General features: G+C 36.0%; 1 long non-coding RNA gene across 1 annotated transcript; it reads right to left on the bottom strand.

Annotated features, from left to right (window-relative positions):
* Positions 1-1,157: 1,157 nt before the first annotated feature.
* On the bottom strand, positions 1,158-1,649 carry LOC120349060. Its single transcript, XR_005570278.1, has 2 exons — positions 1,601-1,649; positions 1,158-1,254 (listed from the first exon to the last, which is right to left on the bottom strand). It is a non-coding gene; the product is annotated as an uncharacterized LOC120349060 (long non-coding RNA).
* Positions 1,650-10,033: the final 8,384 nt, after the last annotated feature.

Raw genomic sequence — 10,033 nt, 5'->3', positions numbered from 1 at the left:
AAAATGAAAGGCGTGGGGCGGTTCGTTTCGGCAAATGTTTCACTACTAGAAAAAGCCCTTGGCTTATTAAGAAATGCTTTTATTATCATTTTTTGAAATGTAAAAAATTATTCATGAAAACATCATACGCTCCTCCCCATACCACTAACCCATATTGCAGCACCGATTGAACATAGGCAAAGTAAAGGACCTAAGTAATTTAATGTTAATATTTTACGGACTTATAAAGGATAATGAAATAAATTTTAAGCGTTTACAAATATATTCTATATGAGGCTCCCACTTAAGGTTACAATCAACCATGATGCCCAGATACTTTATAGATTTTCATTTTTTAGTTGAGGGCATGCCCTCCTTCCATTTCTTAAAATCACAATTTGTATGTATTTTTAAATTCATAGAACCATTGGTTGACCAACTATTGTAGGATAAAATGTATATATTTAGTTTTTGATGTATTTATACTCAATGTATTAATATCAAGCCATTGTTAACGTAGGCTCACTATATACTATGTGGGCAAAAACATAGTCTTACGAACGATTTGTACTAACCGTTTAGAGGATTTAGTCTGGTGATTGAACTGTCTCATGTTTGAGTTGTTCTCCTATCTCTCCACTGACATTATAACGTGGTCTCACTAATACTATTGTGAACAAAAACATAGAGATTCCGACCATTTGTACTAACCGTTTAGAGGATTTGTCTAGTGATTGAACTGTCTCCTATTCTAAGCTGTTAACCTATCTTTCTCCACTAACATTATAAACGGGCCTAACTATATACTATTGAACAAAAACATAGACATCCGACCATTTGTACTAAACGTTTAGAGGATTTAGTCTAGTGTTGAACTACCTCCTGTTCTAAGCTGTTCTATCTTTCTCCACTGACATTATAACGTGGGTCTCACTATATACTATTGTGAACAAAAAACAGTCTTATGGCCGATTGTACTAACCGTTTAGAGGATTAGTCTAGTGAATGAACTGTCTCATGTTCTAAGCTGTTATCCTATATTTCCACTAACATTATAACGAGGGCCTAACTATATACTATTGTGAACAAAAACATAGACATTCCGACCATTTGTACTAACCGTTTAGAGGATTTAGTTTAGTGATGAGGCTCTTCTTCCACTGTTGGGCTTTCTTCTCTGACAGCGTCCAGCAACCGCCTTGCTCCAGGGCGGCCCATGCCTATACGTTCAAGGTCATCCGCTTGAACGTAGTCAAAGTGCGATAGCCGCGTCACCTGACGAACACAAACAACTATTCATTTTATTATCCTAGTTACTAGTACCTTTTTAAACGGATAATTAATAAAGTATTTAGCAGGGCTACTTGAGTGTTTGATTATTATTAAACGGATAATTAATAAAGTATTTAGCAGGGCTACTTGGTTGTTTGATTATTATTAAACGGATAATTAATAAAGTATTTTAAAAGGCCTATTATCTTCAGCATGAAGTATTTTCCCTCCTCCCTGACATCTTTATGATCCGAGGTGATGTTTTCAAATAAATTCTGTATTTTAGAATAGATACTTGACCAATAGAAGTACTTAGGTACTAGATTATTAATTTGAAAATGGAACTGACCTGTAGATCATCCCTTAGCCGGCATAGAACTGTTCCAACTGATTTCAGCCAACATATCCACAACAACCTGTATCACTTCCCCCTCCACCATCCACTTCCACTTCATTGGCAGCCATTTGCTCTCCTAAAAACAAAATAAATTCAAAATTAACAACAACCTTGGAGAAAAGATAGCATAAGACCTAGTGCTATGCTAGATAGCATAAACTATGCTATGCAAAGATAGCATAAACGACCTAGCCCATGGTATAAATATCATGGGCAGGGTCGTTATGTTACAAGTCGACTACTGTCTATTACTAGGTGTGTGGGAGTCTCCTCTATTTCCGTATTGTATTCTAAGAACATACTGGTAATACATAGGTTGGACCGACCATAGAGGTGAGATATCATGAGAAGATATCCCTGGTATAGGTCAGTTATGGTGCGAATTTCTTCTCCGAATTACTGTCTATTATTAGTGCGTTGTTAGGAGTGTAAGAGTGTAAGAAGGGCACAGTATGAGAGACTACCAGCGTCACATAGCTTCACCAAAAACAACTACTAGGACTATCGGTTCAGTTAACACTCACATTGCAACATAGACACCCTATACACTGTTATTATAGTGTGTTGTTGGGAGTGTAAGAGTGTAAGCAGGGCACAGTATGAGAGACTACCAGCGTCACATAGCTTCACCAAAAACAACTACTAGGACTATCGGCTTCAGTTAACACTACATTTGCAACATAAACACCCTATACACTGTCTATATTAGTGCGTTGTTAGGAGTGTAAGAGTGTAAGAAGGGCACAGTATGAGAGACTACCAGCGTCACATAGCTTCACCAAAAACAACTACTAGGACTATCGGCTTCAGTTAACACTCACATTTGCAACATAGACACCCTATACACTGTCTATTTATAGTGTGTTGTTGGGGTGTAAGAGTGTAAGAAGGGCACAGTATGAGAGACTACCAGCGTCACATAGCTTCACCAAAAACAACTACTAGGACTATCGGCTTCAGTTAACACTCACATTTGCACATAAACACCCTATACACTGTCTATTATTAGTGCGGTTGTTAGGAGTGTAAGAGTGTAAGAAGGGCACAGTATGAGAGACTACCAGCGTCACATAGCTTCACCAAAAACAACTACGAGGACTATCGGCTTCAGTTAACACTCACATTTGCAACTAGACACCCTATACACTGTATATTATTAGTGTGTTGTTGGGAGTGTAAGAGTGTAAGAAGGGCACAGTATGAGCGACTACCAGCGTCACATAGCTCACCAAAAACAACTACTAGGACTATCGGCTTCAGTTAACACTCACATTTGCAACATAACGGTGCTTTACCATGGCATATCTTCTTCACAACACTATGATTTGATTGATTGATTGATTGATTGATTGATTGATTGATTGATTGATTGATTGATTGATTGATTGATTGATTGATTGATTGATTGATTGATTGATTGATTGATTGATTGATTGATTGATTGATTGATTGATTGATTGATTGATTGATTGATTGATTGATTGATTGATTGATTGATTGATTGATTGATTGATTGATTGATTGATTGATTGATTGATTGATTGATTGATTGATTGATTGATTGATTGATTGATTGATTGATTGATTGATTGATTGATTGATTGATTGATTGATTGATTGATTGATTGATTGATTGATTGATTGATTGATTGATTGATTGATTGATTGATTGATTGATTGATTGATTGATTGATTGATTGATTGATTGATTGATTGATTGATTGATTGATTGATTGATTGATTGATTGATTGATTGATTGATTGATTGATTGATTGATTGATTGATTGATTGATTGATTGATTGATTGATTGATTGATTGATTGATTGATTGATTGATTGATTGATTGATTGATTGATTGATTGATTGATTGATTGATTGATTGATTGATTGATTGATTGATTGATTGATTGATTGATTGATTGATTGATTGATTGATTGATTGATTGATTGAGTACTTTATTTATGTAGATTACAATATATACTGGCTTATACACTTATATACAATAGCTTACAATACAGCAAAATTATAGATGAATTTACATAATATAGACTAAGAAAATAATTATTGAACTGTATATGATATGAAAAAGCAATTTGTAATATAATAACTATAGATAATAATCATATTGTTATGCATCTACATAAATTGGCGGAGCTTTGGACATATCAATGTCCATTCTTCGGAAAGAATATTAAAAATATCCTCCCCACTAACTCTCTACCAAAACGTTAATTTCGTTATTTAAACTAAGGATTTATTTATTAATGGAAATATTGTAAAAGTTTTAATCAATATGAATATTAAAGAGAAAAAAAACAGAAAATTGATAGAGTAAAATAATTATATAGGTAGATAAGATCAAATAATTGATTAATAAAATGAAGTAGGCTGAAAGTAGATCAGGGTTATCAACTTTCAGTAATATACAGCATTATGCAGTGGATAATTGAAATAACATGAGTTTATATAATATATATATATATATATATATATACAATTCGTTCTATAACATGGTTTAAAGGTTTGTATTTGTGGGATGGGTGGGGGATGGATGTCATGTGATCGTTCTAGGGCCGGACAGTTTCAGTCATTTGTTCCAAAAGATGTTTTTTTAAAGTTAGGATGAAGCTCGCTCGGCTCTCGATGGACCTGATAGAAACAGGAAGTGCATTCCATGCACGACAGGCACTGACTAAGAAGGATTTTGTGAAAATAGTAGTTCGATGATTGGGTATCCTTAAAGTACTTTCTCCGGTTCTAGTATGTGAAGCATCTATCCTCCTACCTTCAGAGACAAATTTGAAATCATCTTTAAAATAGTTCGGATTACCGTATATCAAGATATCTCTAACAAGCTTGACTATTCGAAAAAGCCTCTGATCGGGAAGCTTTAATGTTGAACTAGCAATGTGGGCTGGGGTGATATGATCATGGCGTTGGAGAGAGTAGACGAAACGTAGACAATAATTTTGGCAACGCTGTAGTTTATCATTCAGAGTGACTTGCATATCGTTAAGAACAGAATTACAATACATTAAATGTGGGAAGATGAGAGATTGAACCAATAATAATTTAATGTTTCTAGGGAGGATATCGTGCATTTTCTTCAATGCATGCATGGCTGAGAATACCTTTTTACAAGTTTTGTTCACTTGTTCTGACCAGTCAAGAGTATTATTCATAATAATGCCTAAATTTTTAACTGAGCTACAGTAAGGAATGTCATTACCGTCTACACTAATTTTGTGAATCGATTCAAGGTCAATATTGTTTATAAGACGAGAATATCCAATTATAATGGGTTGTGTTTTGATGGGATTAAGCTTAAGGCCATTTTTCTTTGTCCATTCCACTATCGAATTGATATCCTGATTCATTATTCCAACTGTTTCATTAATTTTTGTTATGGGACAGCTTAAATAGATTTGAAGGTCGTCTGCATAAGTATGGAAACTGGAGAATTTGATAATGGAAGAAAGGTCATTAGCATACAAAGTGAAGAGGAGAGGGCCTAAAATTGAACCTTGTGGTACTCCATGCATAACGTTTTTCCAAGTTGACTTTTTGTCACCGACAGATACACATTGTTTCCTACCTAATAGATAGGATTTAAACCAAACTAACGAGTTGTGACTGAAACCAAGAATAGCCAACTTATTCAGAAGGACTGTATGATCAACAGTATCGAATGCTTTAGAAAAATCAAATAGGGTGAGGATGGTGCATTTTCTTTGGTCCATAGCTAACCTTATATCATCAGTGACACGAAGCAGAGCTGTCTCAGTTGAATGGAATTTTCTAAAGCCTGATTGAAAGTTATGAAGCTTACTATTGTTGTCTAGAAATTTTACAACTTGAGCATGAATGAGTCTTTCTAGCACTTTGGACAATGCAGGTAAAATACTGATTGGTCTAAAATCCTCAACTTTATTGGGTGATGGAACTTTATTTAGAGGGCGAACCAGAGCAAACTTCCAGTTTTCAGGGAAAATGCCTTCTTCAAGTGACTTGTTGAAAATGTATGTAATGGTTGGTAAAACAGCAAATAACATCTTCTTGATAAATTTAATAGGAATTTTGTCTACACCCATAGCATTACTATGAATACGTTGAATTGCTCTGAAAGTGTCTTCTTCTGAGATTGGATGGAAATGAAATTGATCAGTGATTGGTAAATCTAAGTTTGTAACCTGCTCTTCAAGATCATCAATGTGATTAGCAATGACAACTTCGTCGCGTTGGTTAGAGTGTGAAACGAAATGGTCATTTATATTATTCAATGGTAAGTCAATTTGTGGATTCGATTTCTCTTTGCCAAGCCCGAATTCTTTTATTCCCTGCCAAAGTGATTTAGAGTCTTGTCTATTGTTTGTCATAAACGAATTCAAGTACCTAATCTTTGAGTTCCGTAATTCCTGTTTAACCCTATTTCTAAGGCTCCTATACTCTATCAAACTGTCCAAGTCAAATGTCTTTTTAAATTTTCTATGTGCTTTGTCTCTACGTCCCATCATCTTAAGTATGTCTTCAGTCATCCACGGTACTCGTCGTTTTCTATTAATCCTCCTTGTCACATAAGGTGCATGTTTGTCATACAAAGTCAAAGTCCAATTCTCGAAAGTCTTGACCATGTCATCAACTGAGGGTAATGCTTCAATTTGATGCCATGGAGTCTGAGCCACATCAGTCAGGAAGGCGGCTTCATCAAAGTTTTTGAAGTCTCTATAAGTGATAATTTTCTGTTCTGGCTTGGTATCTTATGGGAAAGTACACAGTAGATCAAATCATGTCTAGAAATAGCTGGGACTGAGATTTGGCCTGCTTGAACAACCTCATTGGGATCACTAACAATGAGAAGGTCAATGAGTGTGTCTGATTCATTAGTATGATGAGTTGGATCGAGAGGTAAAATAGTCATGTTTAGGCATTGGAAAATGTAGTCAGTTGAAAGTAGTCAAAGTTACGATTTGTCATGTTCAAGTCGGTGTTCATATCCCCCATAACTAGTATACGGTTATAACAAGGCATAAGAGAAAGCAAGGCACTTTCGAAATCTGTGAAATGACCTATTTTTGGTGGGCGATAACAGATACCAACGAGTAATTTATCAGTACTAGATAAGGATAATTCAAGTAGCATAAACTCTGGTCTGGAACAATACTCTTGTTTAGATGTGATTAAAACTTTTGTTTTGATACCTTCTTTCACATAAATTGCTACACCCCCACAAGCTTTATTTAATCTATCATTCCGGAAAAGATTATATCCAGGCAATGCAACAAAATTTGATGAAATACTAGGCTTCAAAAATGATTCGGAAATTCCGATTATATTGAAGTCCTGAAAACGGAAGATTGCTCTGAGTTCATCAATGTGGCAACTGAGGGATTGTACGTTAAGGTGAGCAGCCTTGAAAAGTTTTTTGAAAGAGTGGAGCTTATTTGCTAGAAACATACCTGCGTCATTATTACTATTATTGAAATAATCATACCTACTTGAGGGCGAGCGAGCTGACGTGTCAGTGAGAGGCATCATGGAAGCAGCAGACCAATCGTGAACCGACCTCAGAACAACACATGACGGGGAAAATGGGGATGAAACTGATAAAACTTAACCTAAATGAAAAAGTCTCTTGATTCGAGTGCATTCAGCATGCCTTGACAGTTCGGCTCCCTTCACTATTTAAAGCACTAGTTCAAAACAAAATTCACTAAACACAATAAGATGTAGATGTGTGGAGTTCCGGTGATGAATAATCCTAATGGTGAATAAGACGAAGATTGAGGAAGAACTGGTAGTGGGAGATCTGGTCCAAGTGGAGATAGAGCGAGTAGGTATCCAGTAGTGGAAGAATCGGGTCCAAGTGGAGGTAAGCGAGAAGGAATCCAGTAGTGGAAGATCGAGTCCAAGTGGAGACAGAGAGAGATGGAATCCAGTGGTGGAAAATCGAGTCCAAGTGGAGATAGAGAGAGATGGAATCCAGTAGTGGAAGATCGTGTTCATGGTGGAGATAGAGCGAAATGGGATCCAGTAAAAACTGAAAAAGAGAAGAAAAAGCCAGCAGAAAAACGAAAAATCTTTGAAGAAAGTTATCAATTGAGAAAAGATACATAATACAACTGATAATGAATAATATCCCCATAAAATTGAAGAGGAATAGTATGATTCAATGTGGGAAAGAATCGAATATTATATGGATAAATATATGGATATTATAATATAATATATGGATACTAGTAGAAGGTAATCAGATAGAAAGAGAAAAGGTAGGAAGATAAATAGATATAGAAAGAGAAATAAACATTTGAACATGCTGGATAGCTAGTGAAAAAATCACAGGGAAAATAATGATAACAATGGGGAAGAAAAGAAGAGAAAGAAGGAATGTGCACAAATTGAGAAGAACTTATGAAACTGAACTATAGAATAAGAAATAGAACATCGTATTGTGATCTTGAATTAATCAAGGAGAGAAGAAGAAGAAGAAAAGAAGAAGAAAAGAAAAGAAAGAGAAGAAGAAGAAGAAGAAAGAAGAAGAAGAAGAAGACGAAGAAGAAGAAGAAAGAAGAAGAAGAAGAAGACGAAGAAGAAGAAGAAGAATAGAAAAGAATAATAATCATCATCGCAAACAACAATATTCAAGTAATCATTATAAATATAAGATCAAGAAGAGAAATTAGAAAGAAAAATAAGAAGTAGAGGAGACGATGGAGAAAGTGCTAGATTATTTTAGATGAGTTTTAAATAGGATTGAACGGTGAAGTGTGAAAAATATTATATAGTATTAGAAGTATAATTAACTATTGGGAGTTGCAATAACAATAAAAGTAGTAAATTGAGAACTGTAATATTTTAGTGATGAATGTCTAAGATAACATTAAATGAAACACAGCCCCTATATAAGCATATGAACAGACTACCCACCCCTCCGTTCTATCAATAATTCTTCACACATTTGCTTCTATTGCTCGAGCTGTGGCAACAGTAGGAGATATCATTATGTACACCTAATATAGAAGAGATTACTATCTTTACCTATAGATTACATCCATATCTATAACGTATGTTAATCATCCAATTTATTTGAAATTCAGCATTTCGAAAATTATTAATTATGGAAATAATTTTGGTAAGAGATGTAATAATTATTAGTAAGAATAGAGATAATGATTCTCTAAGTACCCTCTGGAGTATAGTAGTTGATGCATTGAACGTAGTTTTGGGAATTAATATCAAGATAAATTATTAATCAGTATTAACAAATGTGGATCTCCTTAGTTTGAAATAATTGCCTCATACATAATCATAAATAGCAGTGGAAAGATTCATTTATAGAACAGAAAGCCAGCTCATGAAAAATGCCAAGGTATATCTATTGTGAAATGTTTAATACGAATTTCCTATTTTGTAGTGAAGGGCACCTTAGTAATCGAATCCTGAAATGATTTAATTTACCTTTATTTTTTGAAGGTCGGTCATCCTCTCGACTGTGTGGACCCTCTTGGATCCTCCCTCGCCGATAGAGATCTTGATCCTCCCGTCCGATGACCAGACATTCCTATGCCCATGACGGTCGGCCGCAGCGTTGAGGATCTTGAGGCGCTCCGCAGTCAGATCCTCGCGAATGGTGACGCCGGAACCCTTCAGCTTCCTCTTAGCGTCGAAGATCATCTTCCTGGTCCGGTAGCTGCAGAGTCGAACTATGATGGGTCGGTCCTTGGGTTTAGCTTGCCCTTGTTGAGGTGGTTGACGCCTTCCAACGCGATGCGAGCGGTTGACATCCGCCAAAGTCACGGGCACGTTCAGCTTCTTGTTAAAGACATCGAGCGCCAGCAGGTCCGTGTCTTCTTTGTCACTCTCCGGGATCCCAAAAATACGTATAGAATGTCGGCGCCCATATTGCTCGAGGTCGTCGACCTTCAGGTGACAAGACACCTCCAGCTCACGAATTCTATCGTGCAGCTGTTTGTTCTCCTCCTTCAATGCCTGAAGTTCCTCGAAAATAGATTTCACAGCCATTGATACAGCACTGTGGACAGACTCTTCGATTTGCTGTCGAATAATGAGGAGGGTCTCTTCGGACAATGCTCCAGAAATAGCTGGCTTCGGAGCATTGACCTCATTCTTCGGTGTGCCTCTATTCGGTCGAACCATCGTGTACCGTTAGGTGGATTTACACTTTTATAGGCGAGAAGGTGAACTGAAGATTTAGGAATGTTTTTTCAAGATAAATAAAAAGAGTGTGAGTTAATCAAAAATATAATTTCACTATTGAATTAAGCTCGAGAAACTGAATAACTAGATGTATAATTTGAAGTGAATTGAACTGTATAACCCTACGAAATATCTGTTAGAAGACGGAGCCGAACTGACACACGTTTA

Source organism: Nilaparvata lugens, unplaced genomic scaffold (assembly GCF_014356525.2).
Source record: "Nilaparvata lugens isolate BPH unplaced genomic scaffold, ASM1435652v1 scaffold8149, whole genome shotgun sequence".
In the NCBI taxonomy this organism is placed as follows: Eukaryota; Metazoa; Arthropoda; class Insecta; order Hemiptera; family Delphacidae; genus Nilaparvata; species Nilaparvata lugens.
This window is presented reverse-complemented; position numbering and strand designations above follow the sequence as displayed.